The sequence below is a fragment of the Salvia hispanica genome, chromosome 2, assembly GCF_029641045.1.
Source record: "Salvia hispanica isolate PSC_SH4W2 chromosome 2, Shi_PSC_v1, whole genome shotgun sequence".
In the NCBI taxonomy this organism is placed as follows: domain Eukaryota; kingdom Viridiplantae; phylum Streptophyta; class Magnoliopsida; order Lamiales; family Lamiaceae; genus Salvia; species Salvia hispanica.
In genome coordinates this window covers 1,756,512-1,777,441 of record NC_142693.1, presented here as the reverse complement: position 1 = coordinate 1,777,441, position 20,930 = coordinate 1,756,512, and the positions used below count along the sequence as shown (strand labels likewise).

The 20,930-nt window shown below is 37.2% G+C and overlaps 3 pseudogenes across 1 annotated transcript; all 3 read left to right on the top strand.

Annotated features, from left to right (window-relative positions):
* Window positions 1–1,200: 1,200 nt before the first annotated feature.
* LOC125209886 (putative disease resistance protein RGA3) lies at window positions 1,201–4,442 on the top strand (annotated as a pseudogene).
* A 3,790-nt stretch (window positions 4,443–8,232) lies between these two features.
* LOC125200939 (putative disease resistance protein RGA1) lies at window positions 8,233–14,659 on the top strand (annotated as a pseudogene). Its single transcript, XR_016135521.1, has 7 exons — window positions 8,233–8,408; window positions 8,822–8,921; window positions 9,416–12,714; window positions 12,808–12,866; window positions 13,120–13,176; window positions 13,323–13,554; window positions 14,112–14,659. The product of XR_016135521.1 is annotated as a putative disease resistance protein RGA1 (transcript).
* A 416-nt stretch (window positions 14,660–15,075) lies between these two features.
* LOC125209741 (putative disease resistance protein RGA1) lies at window positions 15,076–18,333 on the top strand (annotated as a pseudogene).
* Window positions 18,334–20,930: the final 2,597 nt, after the last annotated feature.

Sequence of the window (20,930 nt, the reverse complement as noted above, 5' to 3'; positions counted from 1 at the left end):
AAATTATTATGCATCAACAGAAAAATAAAAAATATCTACTATATATTTATTAAAATGTTTTAGATATCTAATGCAAACACGCATCAACAACATTTAACTAAGAATACATCTAGTTCAATAGTAAAACACCGCACCAAGATAAAAAATAATATAAATATTCATTTTTATCAACATTATCGTTGAAATGTTGAATTAGTTAATTAAACAAAACGAAAGATATGTACTAATTTTACCTAGTTGGATGCAATGTATAATTTATGAATTTATTGAACTCCTTAAATTTACTTTTACACATATAAAAATATTTATTGTTATTATAATAATGTCTCTATATTTCAAAAAAATCATAAAATATGAAAAAAAATTATAGTAATGAAATATAGGAACAATAAAACACTAAGAATTAAAAAAATGATCATTTACTCAAGAAAAATCTGTATTTCATAAGTTCCCCTGTCAGTATGACAAAATAGTTAATTAAAAAAAGTTGCAGGCGAACTCTAATTAGCTAACAATACAAACTCTAAGCTAATAATAACTCGAATCCATAACAAGATTATATAAATTAGTGTTTGTTCGCTTGGTGATAATTTAAACATATACTTATTTTTAAAATTAATTTCGGTTTTAGAAGTTCAGTTTTTTATTTTTTTAATTTTATGGGTTCGGTTCGGTTTGGATTTTGAGCTAAATTTGGTTTTTCGATTTTAGTTCGATTTAGGCAAAAAACCGAACCGAAACCCAAATGCGAACCCCTAATTGCACTACTTTTGTCGTTCACTTTCACATGTTGAGTTTGTGTTGAATTTAAAATTTTATGCACTAAAATGTGATTTTCAATATTAATTAATTATCTTAATCCTTTTTATGGACTATATGTTAATATCACCACTCGGGTAAGATTGGTCACCTTCTAAGCCAATCACAATGCACACCTTTAATTCCAAACCAATCATGTACAATGAATAATTGAACCAAATGGAAGCAATTGTTGGTAATTATTTATAATTACTGGTCTCCTTTATATATATCTTTCATAAAAATTAGAGATGAGATGATCACAAGCTTTAATCTTCTGTCCGAAATTATAACTGTGAACGATAAATTAGTCAAGAAAAAAAAAACATATTATTAGCATTCTTCATATTGGAATATAAACTTGCAAGCATTTTCTCTCTTTTGATCTCTCTCTGCGAAACCATGGAAGCCGTTGCTACAGCTGGCGTCGAAGTTGTCGTCCAAAACCTGATCAACTTTCTCAAGGAAGAGTACTCTCTGCTTCGAGGTCTTGAGGAAGAAGCCGGAAAGCTGCAGGAAACTTTGGAGATGATTCAAGCCTACTTGAGTGACGCTGAGACGAAATCCACCGGTGAAGCAGTCAAGATGTGGTTGAGGAAACTTGAAGCTGTGGCTTTCGATGCTTATTATGTTTTGGATGAACTCAACTATCATTTTCTCTACAAAGAAGCGAGAAAAATGGATGCACCCAATCCCAAGCTGAAGAATAAGGTACTATCATGCTTCTCATCCTGTAGTCGCATTTCACGTCGCTCTAAAATGGCTCATACCATCAAACAAATCAATGCGGATTTTGAGTCTGTCAACAACAATGCAACACAACTTGGCTTTCAAAACATTATTGCGAATGCACTTCCAGCTGTTGTTGATACTTCTCCTGAAACTGATTCATTCAGTCTTGATCCAATATTTATTGGAAGAGATGATGCTGTGAATAAATTGGTTGACATGCTCACCCCAACACACCCTGAGGAAGAGAAACGGATGTTCTACATCGTTGCTCTTGTGGGAATGGGGGTATGGGGAAAACTACGTTAACTAAAAAAGTCTTCAACCATGAAAGGGTGAAGGCTCGATTCGGATCATTTCTTTGGGTTCATGTTTCTCAAACCTTTGATCCAATCATTCTTTTCAGTAAAATCCTGTCAACATTAACTCCTTCAGATATTGGTGAAGGGGTTCAGAATAGGGAAGCTATTCTGAAAATGCTTCATGAAGCTCTAATGGCAAAAACTTATCTTCTTGTTCTTGACGATGTTTGGAATGAAGATGTTCGGAAATGGGACAATTTTATAAATTCCATGTCAGGAGTTACTTCAACTATGGGAAATGGTATTATCATCACTACCAGAAGTTAAGATGTTGCTTCAATTGTTAAACCATTTCATATTCATTCTTTAAATGGCTTATCAGATGAGGATTGCTGGTCCATAATAAAAGCAAAGGCTTTTGATGGAAATGGAGAAGTTCGACCGGAATTTGAGACGATTGGGAAAGAGACTGCGAAAAGATGCGGGGGTTTGCCTTTAGCTGCCAATGTAAAGTTGGGGGTATGCTTCGCCGTAAACCCGAAGAAGAGTGGCGATTGATCAATGAAAAAGGCCTTGCAGGTGGTAAGGGTGGTGAGAATATAAAAAATATACTGAAATTGAGCTTTGATTATCTGTCTTCACCGTCACTCAAAAAGTGTTTCGCATATTGTTCGATTTTCCCCAAAGGTCATGGAATCGGAAAGCTTGAGCTGATTGGACTACGGATGGGAGAAGGGTTTCTTCAACCAAGGCAAGGAGATGATATGGAGTCTATAGGAAACATGTTTTGTAATGTGCTTCTACAAAACTCTTTGTTGCAAGTTTCACAGAAATATGCATACGGAGAGGTGTGCTATGTGATGCACGATCTAGTGCATGATCTTGCATATTCTGTTTTATCTAATAATGCAGACCACAGAACCCCAGCTCGATACATGTTTCTTAAAACAGAATCAAGTCATGTTTCAAAAGAAGTGACGAAGCATTTGCGTACATTAATCTTGAAAGGTGGAACTTCTGGTATCAATTTCTCAGACTTCCAATGTCTGCAGAATCTAACTATTGGTGAAAGTTCAGAAGAGCATCAATTGCCCAATTCAATTAAAAAGTTGATACATTTGAGAAATCTTGATCTGTCAAATACATATACTGAAGACTTGCCGGTGTGGATTGGTGAACTCAGTCACTTGCAATCGTTAAGAACGTCAAGTGCCAGGGGTCAGAAACTGCCAAACACCTTGAAGTACTTGGTTGACTTGAGGCATCTATATATTCACGATGATGTTGAGTTGCCTGCGGAGATTGGGAGATTAACTAGACTGCGAACACTACCTTTCTTTAAAGTGGGCGAAGAGAAGGGCTACCATATTGAAGAACTTGGAAATTTGAATTGTCTCAATGGAAAATTAACTGTTAAAAATCTTGAGAGGGTGCTTAACAAGGAAGAGGCTCTGAAAGCCAATATATTTCGGAAGCAACACTTATCTGAATTGCGTTTCAATGGGGATCGGATTGTTTGGGTGTAAGAGATGATGATAGTGTGTTGGAAGGTCTGAGACCTCATGCTAATCTGAAGGAGTTGGAGATTAACAATTACAAAGGCAAAAGATTTCCAACATGGTTACAGGGTGAAGCTCATGGCTCTTGCTTACCACTTCATAACTTGATTGAGATAAGTCTCTACAAGTGCTCAGAATGTGAGGAACATTGGAACACTTGCCAAATTTAAGGTCGCTCTCTATATGGCAATTAAAGAGTTTGAAATGTTTGTCAAAGAGGTTTTTCTATAACCATCGCAATCTCTCAATATTGAGCATTTTTGGATGTGATATGTTGGTAGCATTACCAGATGGGCTGGACACCTTGAATTCTCTGAAGGTGTTGAGTATAGATATGTGTAAAAATCTGAAGTCGGTGGGGAATCCAAGCTGCGGAGAAGGAGAAAATCAAGGAACCGTCCACCGGCTGAGAATTAGAGGCTGTGGAGAACTGATGGAATTGCCACGTCAAATGCTAGAGTTGTGGGCCCCTACAATTGCATCTCTCTCATTGGAGGGATTAAGGAGCCTAACGAATCTACCAATGCTAATTGACTGCCTCGCTAAATCATCTAATCTCGAAGATTTAACAATCAGAGGCGTTCCTAAATTGATGTCTGCTGGTAGTGTTGAGAGTTGGGATTTAGGTAAATTGTGGAATTTAAATATAGATGTGAGTGAGGAGTGGTCAGAAGAGATTAATGTTGCCATTAATGAGACTGTTAATGGCATATTGGTAGGCTGTTGCAACTCACTTCAGTGGTTAACATTAAGAGGGGTGGAAAATTGGCAGTGGCTGCCTCAATCAAGTCAACGTTTCACTTCTCTTTCTGTGTTACAGTTAAAGAATATAGGGATAGAAGAATTGCCGCAATGGTTTGGAAACCTCTCATCTCTAGGAACGTTACATCTACATGGCTGCACAAAGTTGAGGTGCCTGCCCTCTGTGGATTCATTGAAGCTCCTCGCTAAATTAGATGACATAAATATTAATAATTGTCCAAAACTAAGTATTGATCCAGAGTGGCACAACCATCCCGACCTCCAGATCATGGTTGATTACAAGCGCATTTGAACCTCCAGGAGTATGATTTTTCATATTGTGCTGATTAAAAGATGGCTTTGTATTTGCAAAGTTGAAACTGCTCTTTCTCTTGACAAGTGCAGGCCTCGGATCATTACTGCCAAAGTCTGCACGCTCCACAAACAGAGGTTGATCATTACGTCACCAGATTTAATTTGTGTGTTTGTTGGTGACGAAGCGGCTTCAAATGTAGGTCAGTCATGCTCTTTTCATGATGACAATATCCTCTTTTTTTGGTGATATATTACTTTCTCTTTTTAATAAGTTTTGGTTATGATATTATTAGGTTGAAGCCTGCTTCACTAGAGCACAGATGAATTATCTCTAAAACTTGTTAAATCTCATTCCTGCTTGTTTGCATAAAAGATCTTTTACTCCGTTCTGTAGAATATGCACTATATCGGACAGAATTGCTCGTCTTTTTCCTATTGAACATGTATAGCCTCTAATTTTTGAGCAAACTGGATATATATTTTGTTGAAGACATTGTCAAAATGAATGCTGATCCAGAATACCGAGCAGAGGTTTTCTTGTTATACATTGTTTCTATTCATGTCACCCTTTCACTTCTCATGTGCCGAAAAACAGCTTTCACTAATCAAATTTGTCAAAGTGCTGCAATGACTGTAAACTTGTGCTCCTCTGATATGCTTGTAAACTTGTGTGTTTGGTCAATCATGTCTCACTTTCAAGAACTTGGAATCAGTAGAGAGATAGCTAGCTAGGACCGGAAAAGTAGAAAAAGAAGAAAAATGATCTTGTTCTTGTTTTGTCGTTTCGCTCTTTATGAAAGTTGATGATTTATGGTTGTATGAATCATATTGCCTTTGAGAAGGGAAAAGATGAGTAAACTTTGAGTTGAGTGGTGATTTGGGGAAGAAGATGGTTGCCATGCAAATATGGCATTTTTATGAGGTGTGTTATTATTGTTCAGTGTTTGGAAAATGAAATGGACATTCAAAGTCTCTAATACTACTATATCCTCTATAATGAGAATTGTGTCCAACAGGGCGGTCCGGTGCTTCTTTTCGCATGGGGGCTGGAATTCCACGATAGAGGTGCAGAGATCTAGGGTGATGGGAATTTGGGTCAGGTTTGGCGTGGATGGCATCGTGCGGAGATCTAGGGCTGTGTGGCTGGAAAAAGTTGAGGTGTCTGCCCTCTGTGGATGCACTGAAGCTCCTCACTAAATTAGAAGAATTAAGAATTCAAAATTGTCCAAATCTAAGTATTGATTCGGGGTGGCGCAACCACTACCCCAAGCTCAGAATCAAGGTTGATGGCAACCACATTTGAAACTCGTGGCAAGTAAGTAAGATTTTTCATATTGTGTAAATAAAAAGATGACTCTGTATTTACAAACTTGATAACTAAGTGTTTTGAGATGAATGAATGATTTGTTTAGCAATTTTTTCATGATCAAATGAAAACTAAGTGAAATTTGTATTTTGCAATTTGTGGTTGGACGTTTCAATTACAGTTGGATTGTGTTATTATGTGAATAGTTCAATGGAAGCTGAGGGTGGTTTTAGTTTGCTTGTTCAATTTGTCTCATTGTGTATTTGGTGTTCTGTTCAGATTGCTTTCGTCTAGGATTAAGCAGTTTGAAGATATATTGCCTACTCTTTTTAATAAGCTTTGGTCAGGATATATCCTTAGTTTGATGCCTGCTTCACAATAGCAGAGATGGATCTCTCTCTAAAACTTTTTAAATCTCATTGTTTGCCATAAAAGACCTTCAACTACATTCTGCAGAATCTGCACTGTTTCGGACATGATTTGATTCATTGCATTACTCGTCTTTCTCCAATTGAATGAATAAAGTTTCTAATTATAGTGGAAACTGGATATATATTTGGTTGAAGACATGATCAAAATGAATGCTGATTCAGAATAGATGTTGTTGCACTTGTTTTATTCATCTCACCCTTTTGTTTAACCCGTTCACTTCTTGTTTCCTAATCAATTAATGCTGATCCAACATGATCTTGTTTTGTCGCCTCGCTCTTTTTGCAAGTTGTGATGATTGTCTGAATCAGATTGCCTTAGAGAAGGGAAAAATGGATAAACTTTAAGTTGAGTGGTGATTTTGGAGAAGAAGATGATTGCCTTGCAAAGATGACATTTGTGAGGTATGTTATATATTGGTCAGTGTTTGAAAAATGAAATGGACTTACAAATTCTCTATTTTGAAAGATTATTAGTATAGGATATCATTGAACAGGGTTATGCATTATGGTAACCATACATATATTTTGATGGATTATAACAATTTTGATCTTGTTTTGAAGGTTTTTTCGAATGGGCAAGCGAGGAGGCTCTGGCAGGGGAGTCGACTCCAAGTATCTCCATGGATGCTAATGTGATTCCGGTGCTTCCTCAGTTTTTCATTGTGATTAGGTGTTTTTCTATGATTATGATTAGCTCGGAAATCGATTTGATACACTTGCTACTTTTGAGATTCACTTGTTTGATCAGGTCTAAATCAGTAGTACATAAATTCTAGTGGTTATCATTTACGAAACGTGCTATGCTGACGAGCACTCTTAAATAGCCATGTGGCTCATATTTTCTAAGTGAGAGAAATTAAACACCAAAGCAAGTGCAATTTTTGTCTGTTACATGGATCTGAATATATACTGTTAATAATTTTGTTATAATTTAATTGGTGAATGGTGATGCTGTATAGTTTTCACTAGACTCGGCTGAGTTTTCTCAAAGCTTTCTTTGCTCCTGCTCTCCTTGACAGAGGCTGGAGAAGATCTGGCTGTTTCCTGTACAAACCCGATACGGAGAAAACATGCTGCCCCTCATATACTATTCGTCTCGAAGCTGCTGACTTTGTTCCTTCAAAAGAACAAGTGCGCCTGTCTAAAAAGATGTAAAGAAAAACACCGGAGGAGGCAGCGAAGAAAGGAGGATTGAGATTCAATTAAATAAATCTAGCTTTGATTATGAAGAGTACTGTTTGATTATGATACACCTGAGCATGTGACTGAAAGCTCATACAAGAGATTTTTGGTTGACACTCCTTTAGTATATGTTCCACCGAATGGCGATGGCTCGGTGCCCCCATGTGGCTTTGGCTCTTTCCATCAGCAGTATGTGGTAGACGGGAAGCTAATTGCTGTTGGAGTTATTGATATATTGCCAAAGTGTTTGTCGAGCAAGTATTTATTTTGGGATCCTGATTACGCATTTCTATCACTTGGCAAATATTCAGCTCTAGAAGAAATCAAGTACATTGCCCAATGCTTCAGTACTATTATCTTGGCTATTATATTCACTCGTGCAGAAAGATGAGATACAAAGCTGCGTATCGACCATCTGAGCTCCTCTGTCCTCTTCACTACGAGTAAGTTTACAGAGAGCATCTCATTGGAAGTTTTGATTGTCTGACTAATTTAATTGCCCGTAACTTATTGTATTCTAATTTATCAGATCATGCCACTCTACAAAACGAAGATTCATCGCCACTGAAGGTGAGTGATGGGCACATGGAAGAGCAGCAAATGAGCTTTACCAGGAGACCACAGATGATGATGAAATGACTGAACTTGACTCGGATTCATCCGATGTTGAATCAGACTCGGAAGTTGGTGCCTCAGTCACTGAGTTCCTGGACGATACCGGAAACATTTTGCATGTGCTTACATCTCATCGTGCAAAAACATTTTGAGTTGCTGATCGTTAATTTTGGAGTACAGCTTTCAAAATTTTCAAGTGCTGCTTTCAATTTCCAGAACTTAGAATGATCAGCAGAGATTGCTAGGACCACAGGTAAACAAAACTAAGAAAAATGATCCTCTTCTTGTTTTGTCGTTTCGCTCTTTATGATATTGATGATATATGGTTGTCAGTATCAGATTGCATTGAAAAGGGAAAAGATTAGTAAACTTTGAGTTGAGTGGTGATTTGGAGAAGAAATAGCTGCTTTGCAAAGATGGTATTTGTGAGGTATGTTATTGGTAAATAGAGTAGTGCACATACAAATTATCTATTATATCCTTTAAAATGAAAGATTTTAAGTATATAAGATCATTGAATAGAGTTATGCATCAAGCATACATATATTTTGATGGATTATTAATTTTTTAGCTTGTTTTGAAGGTTGCTTGAACTTCAATCTGGATTTTATAAATATTTGATTTGCCAAAGACTTTAAGGCATCTTTTGAAGTAGTCTAGTGAATAGACAATATGAGACATGGACACAATAATATCTTTGTAGGCAGTCTCCCATTAAACTTATATATACTGTAAATAATGACTAACTCAAGGTCAATAAACAATTTTAAATTAGCCACTAGATTTAACTATTCAATAATTGAAATTTGAAGCTCTGCTGAGACAATCTTTTGTTTATCACAGCTTCAAACTCCTAATTTCTGAAATTGACCCTTGAGATTGAGATAGAGAGAGAGCAATTTCGTATTGAACAAACCATCTACGCAATTGAATCTTGCAGCAAGTAAGTGCAACAATTTACATTTTCTCTTCATGTGTTGAGTATGTAAATTTCATATTGAACAGAAGTAGAGAAGTAGTTTTCACTGATTTATGTAATATAAGTAACTTCTAATTCACTGATTTAAACTAATAATAACATCTCTTTGATTCAAACCCAAATTACTTGAGATTATTTGCTAATCAAAAACTGGCCAAGCTCACAAAATAACTAAAAGAATTCATAGATTATGCTTACCAATTAACAGAATATTTTGAGAAAAATGAAATTTAAAGACTTGATTGCACAAGATTTTCAGATTTGGTTTTCACTTATATGTGTTTCTTGCATATGTTTGAAAATGATGAAGAATAAATTCCCTAGTCAAATCCATTTATGTGTGATTAAATTGTTAAGAACAAATACAATTGTGAAGGACAATTGGTAGTGTTTTTCATACCATCCAAAAGTTTTACAAGCATTCTTAATCTTCAATAATAAATTACCTTTCTCTCTAGATCTATCTCCTTGAAACTATGGAAGCAGCACTGACTGCAGCAGTGCTTTCAGTAGGCATCAAAATTCTTGTCGAAAAGCTGATCGACATTTTGAAGGAAGAGTATTCTCTGTTTGAAGGTCTGAATGAAGATATCCGAAAACTGCAAAAGACTTTGGCGATGATTGAAGCCTACTTGAGTGACGCTGATAGTAAATCCATTACCCAACAGGCTGTCAAGATCTGGTTGAATGATCTTGAGGATGTCGCTTTCGATGCTGATAATGTCTTGGATGAACTCAACTATCATCTTCTCCGTGAAAAAGTGAAGAAAATGGACGCACCCAGTCCCAAGCCGAAGAATAAGGTACTATCATGCTTGTCATCCTGCAGTCGTGGTAACGTTTCTCGCCGCTTTAAAATTGCTCATTCCATCAAACAAATCAATGAGAATTTTGAATCTATGAACAACAAGGCAACACAACTTGGCCTTCAAAACATTATTGCGAATGCACTTCCTGCTGCTGTTGATACTTCCAACGAGACTGATTCGTTGAGTGTTGATCCAGTCTTTATTGGAAGAGATGATGATGTGACTATGCTAGTTGACATGCTCACCCAGACCCACCCAGAGGAAGAGAAACGGATGTTCTCCATCGTTGCTCTTGTGGGAATGGGGGGTATGGGGAAAACTACGTTGACTAGAAAAGTCTTTAATCATGAGAGGATGAAGGAACGCTTCAGATCACTTATTTGGGTTCATGTTTCTCAAACCTTTGATCCCATTCTTCTTTTTAAAAAAATTCTTTCAACATTTACTTCACATGAAGGTCAGACTAGGGAAGCTATCCTGAGAAAACTTCAAAAAGCTCTCGAAGGTAAAACATATCTTCTTGTTCTTGATGATGTATGGAATGAAGATGTTCCAAAGTGGGAAGACTTTATGAATTCCCTGTCAGGAATTACTTCCACTATGGGAAATGGAATTATCATCACTACCAGAAGTCAAAATGTTGCTTCAATTGTGAGACCACTTGAATACACTTTAAGAGGCTTATCAGATGATGATTGCTGGAACATAATTAAAGCAAAAGCCTTTGATGGAAATGAAGATGTTCCACCAGAATTTGAGATTGTTGGAAAAAAGATTGCAGAATCATGTCGAGGTTTGCCCTTAGCTGCCAATGTAGTTGGCGGTGTGCTTCGACGGTGTAAGTCCGAAGAAGAGTGGCGGTTAATCAGTGTAAATTGTCTCTCAGATGCTGAAGGTGCAGAAAGAATTAAAAAAATACTGAAATTGAGCTTTGATTATTTGCCTTCTCCATCTCTCAAAAAGTGTTTTGCATACTGTTCAATTTTCCCTAAAGGTCATTGGTTTATGAAACAGCGAGTAATTGAGCAGTGGATGGCAGAAGGTTTTCTTCAACCAGATGAAAGAAATGAGATGGAAGATGTGGGAAATAAGTTTTTCAGTATTCTTATGCACAACTCTTTGATGCAAGTTGCCAAGCTAGATGGTTATGGAAATGAGGAAATTTGTGTGATGCATGATCTTGCATCTTCTGTTTTATCTAGTAATGTGGACGGCAGCACCCCGGTTCGATACATGTTTCTTGAAGAAGAATCAAGTCATATTTCTAAAGAAGTGGCCAAGCATTTGCGTACATTATTCTTGAAAGTTGGATCTTCTGGTATCAATTTTCAGACTTCCATTGTCTGCATAATCTAACTCTTGGTGAAAGTAATCTAACTCTTGGTGAAAGTTATACAGAGTTGCAGTTGCCCGATTCAATTAGGAAGTTGATACATTTGAGAAATCTTGATATTTCAAATACATCTACTAAAAACTTGCCGGAGTGGATTGGTGAACTCTGTCACTTGCAATCATTAAGAGTATCACATGCCATGGATCAGAAACTGCCAAACACATTGAAGCATTTGGTTAACTTAAGGCATCTGTATATAGAATATGATGTAGAGTTGCCTGCGGAGATTGGGAGATTAACTAGTCTCCAAACACTACCTTACTTCATGGTGGGCGAAGAGAAGGGCTATCATATTGAAGAACTCGGAAATTTGAAAAATCTCAAAGGAGAATTGTCTATTACAAATCTTGAGAGGGTTCGTGACAAAGAAGAGGCTCTGAAAGCCAAAATAATGCAGAAAGAAAAGTTATCTGGATTGCGTTTTGGATGGAACTGTAATCGTCCGGGTGAAAATAATGATGAGAGTGTGTTGGAAGGTCTCAAACCTCATGCAAATTTAAAGAAGTTGACGATTGAAGGATACAGTGGCAAAAGATTTCCATCATGGTTACGAAATGAGCCTCAAGGCTCTTACTTACCACTTCATAACTTGATTGAGATAAATCTCGATTATTGCTTACAATGTGAGGAAATTATATTGGACCACTTACCAAATTTAAGGTTGCTCTATATAAAAGAATTAAAGAGTTTGAAATGTTTGTCAAAAATGTTTTTCTATAACAATCGCAATCTCTCGTACTTGCACATTGCAGAATGTGATATGTTGACAGCATTACCAGATGGACTGGACACCCTGAATTCTCTGCATACTTTGGTAATAGAAAGGTGTGAAAATCTGAAGTCGATTGGGAAACCAAGTTGTGGAGAAGGAGAAAATCAAGGAATCCTCAATCGGCTGAGCATTGTAGACTGCGGAAAACTGATAGAATTGCCATATCAAATGGTAGATTCATGGGCCCCTACAATTGAGTTTCTCAAATTGGATGGCTTAAGGAGCCTAACGAATCTACCAATGCTAATTGACTGCCTCAGTAAGTCATCTCCTTGTCTTAGAGAATTAACAATCAGAGGCGTTCCTATGATGTCTGCTGGAAGTGTTGAGAGTTGGAATTTAGGTAGCTTGTGGAAATTAGAAATATATGTGAGTGAGGAGTGGTCAAAAGAGAATAGTGTGGCCATTAATGACACTGTGAATGGCATATTGGAAGGTTGTTGCAACTCACTTCATACATTAAAATTAAGAGGAGTGGAAAATTGGGAGTGGCTGCCTCAATCAATTCAACGTCTCACTTCTCTTCCTTTCTTACAGTTAGAAAATATAGGGATAGAAGAATTGCCGGAATGGTTTGGAAACCTCTCAACTCTAACGCAGTTACATCTATATGGCTGCACAAAGTTGAGGTGCCTGCCCTCTGTGGATGCATTGAAGCTGCTCATTAAATTGAAATTGTTAGAAATTAAAAACTGTCCAAAACTAAGTATTGATTCGGAGTGGCGCAACCATCCCAATCTCCAAATCATGGTTGATGGCAAGCGCATTTGAATCTCATAGCAAGTAAGTATGATATTTCATATTGTGTTGATAAAAAGATGGCATTGTATTAGCAAAGTTGCAACTCCCCTCATCTTACAACACTTTCTTGTGCAGCCAAGACAAATGCAGGCCTTGTAATTGGTTGACTACTGCAAAAAAGTGTGTAAACAGAGGTAGATCATAACTGTCAAGTATTTTGGATGAATGAATGATTTGCTTAACAATTTTTCATCGTAGATCAAAACAGTCAAGTATTCGGATCAAATGAGTGTAGTTTTAGTTTGCTTGTTCAATTTGTCTTATTCTGTATTTGGTGCTTTCGTTATGGATTATTTAAGCTGTCTATTTTTGCTATTGATTCATTGCATTGTTCTTCTTTCTCCCGTTATATATCGTCTCTAACTTTTGTGCAAACTGGACAACCAGGTTGAAGACGCAATCAAAATCAATGCTGGTCCAGAATACTGAGCAGAGGTTTTCAAGGTATACGTTGTTTTTGCCCTTGTTTTATTCATATCATCCTTTTGTTTAACCCTCGAGGTGATGCCTATTTCTCTTTGTCCAAATTGTTGCATAGTATTTTGTAGGGAGTGTAGCACAGTGTATTAACACAATTATGATGAAAACAGGAATGGAGAGTAAACGACATAGTTTTTGAGAAACCCCGAAAATTTTTTGTCTGGACTGAAAAGAGCAGAAAAATGGCGCTGTTTCACGACAGGGGCGCTGAGATGGTAATTCAAGAAATAAATTTGTATCTGTAAAGCTTTAAAAATATTATATCAGACATTCCAAGTGTGAGCAAGATTGTATTAAGTCAAAATCGAGGTTGATGGCAACCATATTGTAATCCCATAGCAAGTATGATTTTTCATATTGTGTTGATGAGAAGATGGCTCTGTATTTGCGAAGTTGCAACTCCTCTGTATTTGTTGAATCATGATTATTTAGATCTATTTTGGTTTTCTTTCCTTATATTTTAGATGTGTGCATATGTGCAGCATTTTTTCATGATCAGATGAAAATTAAGTGAAATTGGTGTTTTGTATTTTGTGGTTAGACTTTTCAATTACAGTTGGATTGTGTTATTTTGTGAATAGTTCCATGGAAGCTGAGGCTAGTTACAGTTTGCTCATTCTATTTGTCTCATTGTGTATTTGTGCGAACTGGATTTATATTTGGTTGAAGACATGATCCAAATGAATGCTGATCCAGAATACCGAAGCACGGATTTTCTAGTTATACGTTTTTTTTTGCACTTGTTTTATGCACCTGACCCTTTTCTATAACCCATGCTCGTCTGATACGCTTGTAAACTTGTGTGACCGGAAAGGGAAAAAAACGTATAAAAATCATCTTGTTCTTGTTTTGTCGTTTTGCTGTTTACGAAGTTGATGATATATGGTTATCTGAATCAGATTTCCTTTGAGAAGAGAAAAGATGGGTAACCTTTCAGTTGAGTGGTGATTTGGAGAAGAAGATGGCTGCCTTGAAAAAATGGTATGTATGAGGTATGTTATTGGTTAGTGTTTGGTAAATAAAGTGGACATACAAATCCTCTATCATTTCCTTTAAAATGAAAGATTATTAGTATAGGAGATCAATGAATAGGGCTATGCATTAACCATACATATATTTAGAGGGATTAATCTATTTTGAGCTTGTTTGAAGGTAGCTCGAACGGGTAGGTAGGGCGGCTCTGGTACGAGAGTCGACTCGAAGGACCTCCGTGGATACTAGTGTGATTCTGGACTTCCTCAGTTTTTCAGCAACGAAGATTTTGCTGTTGTCTACGATTTTTTCTTCAAAGAAGAAGAAAGAAGTTTGGATCTTGCATTTTGCAGATTCCTTCATCATGTTGATTTTGATTTTCAAGTTTGATGTCCAGAGAATATACATTCTTTCTTTAGCGAGCTGATTAATACTTCATCCGTTCCCACAAGAATAAGCATTTTCCAAATTTTGAAACCCCTTCTCTCTAACGAGAAGAGACCTATTCTTCATTAACAATATTTTATTTACCTTTTCTTTCTATCTCTTTGTCTTACTTTTTCAATTATGCATTAAAATCCGCGAGCAACCTAAAGAGAATATTGAGTCGAGATGGAGTATTAGGCATTGAACTCTCCGGCCTTAAATTTCGTATGCGAATAAGTTTTGTCTAAAAACAAGAAAAATTAATTTTCCATATAAATTAATGATTGGTCACCTTCTAAGCCAATCACACTGCACAATGCACAATGGTTGGACTTTTTTATAATTGCTGCACTTTTTTATTATATCTTTCATTAACGTTTATATCAATTTGCTTTGTGGGAATGAGAGAAAGAGTTCAAAGAGAGAATATTATTAGCATACCGTCCAAAAGTTTACAGATATCCTTCATCTTGGAAGATAAACTTGCAAGCATTTTCTCTCTTTTGATCTCTCTCTGTGAAACCATGGAAGCTGTTGCTACAGCTGGCGTCGAAGTTGTCGTCCAAAACCTGATCAACTTTCTCAAGGAAGAGTACTCTCTGCTTCGAGGTCTTGAGGAAGAAGCCGGAAAGCTGCAGGAGACTTTGGAGATGATTCAAGCCTACTTGAGTGACGCTGAGACGAAATCCACCGGTGAAGCAGTCAAGATGTGGTTGAGGAAACTTGAAGCTGTGGCTTTCGATGCTTATTATGTCTTGGATGAATTCAACTATCATTTTCTCTACAAAAAAGCGAGGGAAATGAACGCACCCAATCCCAATCCCAAGCCGAAGAATAAGGTACTATCATGCTTGTCATCCTGTACTAGTAGTCGTATTTCACGTCGCTCTAAAATGGCTCATACCATCAAACAAATCAATGCGAATTTTGAGTCTGTCAACAAAAAGGCAACACAACTTGGCCTTCAAAATATGCTTGTGTATGCACCCCCTGCTGTTGTTGATACCTCTGATGAGACTGATTCGTTGAGTCTTGATCCAATATTTATTGGTAGAAATCATGATGTGCCTAAACTAGTTGACATGCTCACACAGACCCACCCAGAAGAAGATAAACGGATGTTCTCCATCATTGCTCTTGTGGGAATGGGTGGTATGGGGAAAACTACGTTGACTAAAAAAGTCTTCAATCATGAAAGGGTGAAGGCTCAATTCGGATCACTTATCTGGGTTCACGTTTCTCAATCTTTTGATCCCATCATTCTTTTAAAAAAAATCTTGTCTGCATTGACTAGAGAGATCATTAGTGAGGTTCAAAGTAGGGAAGTCATACTGAAAAAACTTCAAGAAGCTCTCAAGTCAAAAACTTTTCTTCTTGTTCTTGATGATGTATGGAATGAAGATGTTTCCAAGTGGGAAGACTTTATAAACTCCATGTCAGGAGTTAGTTCCACTATGGGAAATGGAATTATCATCACTACCAGAAGTCAAAATGTTGCTTCAATTGTGAGACCACTTGAATACACTTTAAGTGGTTTATCAGATGATGATTGCTGGTCTATAATTAGAGAAAAAGCTTTTGATGGAAATGAAGAAGTTCCACCACAATTTGAGATTATTGGGAGAAAGATTGCAGAAGCATGTCGAGGTTTGCCCTTAGCTGCCAATGTAGTTGCTGGTGTGCTTCGACGGTGTAAGTTCGAAGAAGAGTGGCGCTTAATCAGTGTAAATTGTCTTTCAGATGCTGAAGGTGCTGAAAGAATAAACAAAATACTGAAATTGAGCTTTGATTATTTGCCTTCACCATCCCTCAAGAAGTGCTTTGCATATTGTTCAATTTTCCCTAAAGGTCACTGGATTGGGAAGCAGAGAGTTATTGAGCAGTGGATGGCAGAAGGTTTTCTTCAACGAGATGAAAGAAATGAGATGGAAGATGTGGGAAATAAGTATTTCAATGTTCTTCTACACAACTCTTTGCTTCAAGTTGCATGGCGAGATGCTTATGGAAATGAGAGAGGTTACATGATGCATGATCTTGTGCATGATCTAGCATCTTCTGCTCTATCTAACAATGCAGAAGGAAGCACCCCCACCCGATACATGTTTCTTGAAAAAGAAACAAGTCATATTTCGAAAGAAGTGGCCAAGCAATTGCGTACATTAATCTTGGAAAGTGGAACTTCTGGTATATTGTTCTCAGACTTCCAGTGTCTGCATAGTCTAACTCTCGATGATTATTATAATATTAAAGAGTTGCCCAATTCAATTAGGGAATTGATACATTTGAGATATCTTGATATTTCAAATACGAATACTGGAGACTTCCCGGAGTGGATTGGTGAACTTAGTCACATGCAAACGTTAAGATTACCATGGGTGTCGTCTTCGCAGAAACTGGGAAACACGCTGAAGTACTTGGGTAACTTGAGGCATCTGTATATCAAATATGTAGATTACCTTGCGGAGATTGGGAGATTAACTAGTCTCCAAACACTACCTTGTTTTAGAGTGGGTGAAGAGAAGGGCTATCATATTGAGGAACTTGGAAATTTGAAAAACCTCAGTGGAGAATTGGCTATTAGAAATCTTCAAAGGGTGAGTGACAAGGAAGAGGCTCTGAAAGCCAATATATCCCGGAAGGAAAAGTTATCTGAATTGCAGTTTTATTGGAAATCTGATTGTTCAGGTGAAAGAAATGATGAGAGTGTGTTGGAAGGTCTCAGACCTCATGCAAATCTGAAGAAGTTGGTGATTCAGGGATACAAAGGCAAAAGATTTCCAACATGGTTACAGGGTGATCCTCATGGCTCTAGCTTACCACTTCATAACTTGATTGAGTTAAAACTCACTGGGTGCTCAGAATGTGAGGAAATAACATTGGACCACTTGCCAAATTTAGGGTCGCTGTTTATAACCCAATTAGAGAATTTGAGATCATTAGATGGGATGGACACCCTGAATTCTCTGCATACCTTGGTAATAGAAAGGTGTGAAAATCTGAAGTCGATTGGGAAACCAAGTTGTGGAGAAGGAGGAAATCAAAGAATCTTCGTTGTGATGAGAATTACAGACTGCAGAGAACTGATGGAATTTCCACATCAAATGCTAGAGTTGTGGGCCCCTACGATTAAGGCTCTTGAATTGGTAGGATTAAGAAGCCTAAAGAATCTACCAATGCTAATTGAATGTCTCGCTAAATCATCTAATCTTGGATTTTTAACAATCAGAGACGTTCCTAAATTGATGTATGCTGGAAGTGTTGAGAGTTGGGATTTAGGTAGCTTGAGGTATTTAAATATAGATGTGAGTGTGGAGTGGTCAAAAGAGAGTAGTGTTGCCATTAATGAGACTGTGAATGGCATATTGGAAGGCTGTTGCAACTCACTTAAGCAGTTAACATTAAGAGGGGTGGAAAATTGGGAGTGGCTGCCTCAATCAATTCAACGTCTCACTTCTCTTCGTATGTTAAAGTTAGAAAATATAGGGATAGAAGAATTACCGCAATGGTTTGGAAACCTCTCAGCTCTAAAGAGGTTAAATCTATATGACTGCGCAAAGTTGAGGTGCCGCAATGGCTTGGAAACCTCTCGGCCTCTGTGGATGCATTGAAGCTCCTCACTACATTAGAGAGGTTAAATATTAGAAAGTGCCCGGAACTAAGTATTGATTTGGAGTGGCGCAACCATAGAATCTCAATATCAAGGTTGATGACAACCTCATCTGAATCTCATAGCACGTAAGTATGATATTTAATAGTATTGTGTAGATAAAAAGATGACTCTTTATTTCCAAAGTTGAAACTCCTCTCATCACTCGACATTTGACAACGCATTCTTGTGCAGCCAAGACGAGTGCATACCTTGTGGATCACTACTGCAAAAAGTGTGTAGACAGAGGTAGATCATAAGAGTCTGAGTATTTTGAATAAACGAATGATTTGTTTACCATTCTTATCATGATCAGATGAAAACTAAGTGAAACTGGTGTGTTGTAAGTATCAATTTGTCTGATTCTGTGTTTGATGTTTGATTCAGAATGCTGTTGTGATGGATTTAAGCTGTTTGATGATGCTATCAATTCGAGGTAAAATGTCACACTGTTTGTGGGTTTGTTGGTGATGAAGTAGCTTCAAATGAAGGTCAGTCATGATCTTTTCATGGTGACATAAAAAATAGATTCTCTTTTTTTATGATTTATTGTTTAACCTTTTTAACTTCTCATGTGCCTAAACATAGATTCTTCTTCTGCCCTTTTCTCAGAGTGATGTGGGTTGAAAACTTGTGTGTTTGGTCAATTATGTATCAGTTGGAATCAGCAGAGAGATTGCTAGCTAGGACTCGAAAGGTAAAAAAAATACTATTCGTCTCAAAGCTGCTGCACTTATACGTTGTTTATGCACTTGTTTTATTCATGTCACTCTTTTGTTTAACCCTTTCACTAGTGAACATTTCTAGGGCAAAATTTGACCTCTAACCGTTGGGGTGATGCCTATTTCTCTTCGTTTAGCAAATATTCTATCATTTTATACACACACCAAATATCAGCTGCCAACCATATTTGTCAAGTGCTCCTCTGATATGCTTGTAAACTTGTGTGTTTGGTCAATCATGTATTAGTTTCCAGAACAGCGATTTCTAGCTAGGATCGGAAAGGTCATTAAATGAAGAAAAATGATCTTGTGAACTACTGATCTAAAGGTGCTGCCGAGATGGTGGAATCGAAGGAAGTGCCATCGTGGAATTCAATGATGAACCAAATGTTGACTCTTGAGTCTTGACATCAGCTCTCAATATGGAAGCTGTACGCCTCTGTCAAATTTGCGAATCGGGATGAGCATTCACAACATTGAGCTTTGCCCGGGGCAAGGTGGGAAACTTGTGCGTGCTGCAGACACATCTGCGAAGATACTCACTGCACCGAATAGATCAGTCAGGTACAGAGTTGATCTCTAATGTATGAGTCATGCTTATCTAATGCTGGAAAATTTGGTATGTGTTTGATGGTAACTGAGAATATGGTTTAATTGATATAAAACTATAGAGAAATCTGCGTTTTGTTCCTATTTTGGTGCATATTGAGCACATCATTTTGTGTTGTGTTATTAAACACAGCAGAGCATTCCATCTTGGTCTTAATGCATTATTATTTCTTGTGCTTAATTTTCTCAAGCAATTGATTTTCTTTCATGATTCATCTATCTTATTCCTTAAGCACAGTTTGAACTTCACAATGATATGAAGGTGTATGGATCCCATTCAATTAAAAATTACTTACACATATATATAGTAATCTTTAATCTATTTTAATTTCTTCATACAGGTTGTTGGTTCAGTGTCAAAAGTATTTCCAGTTCTTACATTGGACCCACAGTCCCATCTTTCGATCAGGACAAACGAGTTGCAAACGACAACAAGTACGATATCAACCTTTTACAGTCTGAATTAACCCTCAACTGGCTGAACATAAAACCTCAATGATCAGTTGTATACGTTGCATTTTGGCAGCATGGCCACTCTCCCCCAAGAACAAATGGAGGAGCTGGCGTGGGGCCTACTAAACACGAACTTCGGGATGGTGTCGTGCGGAGAGAGGAGATCGAGGGGTGTGTGAGGGAGGTGATGGAGGGGGAGAGAGGGAAGGAGATGAAGAGGAATGCTGGTAAATGGAGTGATTTGGCTAAGGAGGTGATGAGTGAGGGTGGCACTTTGGATGTAAATCTTGATGCATTTATGTCTAATTTGATCGCAAGTTCTTAACCCTTGCAATTGATCAATTGTTCGTTGTTACTCTCTTGAATAGTTTTATTGATTTCGAAGAAGTTCCTCCCATTTGACACCAGGTCGGAGGGGTTGTCGCGATGCTGCGTTCGTCCTCAGAGGTGTTAATGATTTGGTGGAAAAGGAGGGGGAGATTTGGACATGGTTGAAGGTGACGGAATTACTATTCATAGAAAGTTTCCACTTTGTGATGTTCATGTGTATCGTTTGCTTGACTTCGATTATACAGTAATTCGTGTATAAATCCTGTCTATTTGTGGTTTTGTTATGGCCAAATTTTGTGCTCTGTTTTAGACTATTCTTTCTATGTTGTTTGTGTTCAAAATTGTGCATTATGTGTGAGATTGGTTTTACAATTATTGGGCTCTTTAATTAAATCTCTTATGAAAATTTGAGATGTTGTAATTGCAAGAAATAAATTTGTAGCTGCAATGCTTAAAAAGTATTATATCCGAAATTCCAAATGTGAGCAAAGATTGTAGGAGTATTATTTGAGTCAAGAAAGAAAGAGATAAGAAGATAAGAATTTTTTCTTCAAATTGTG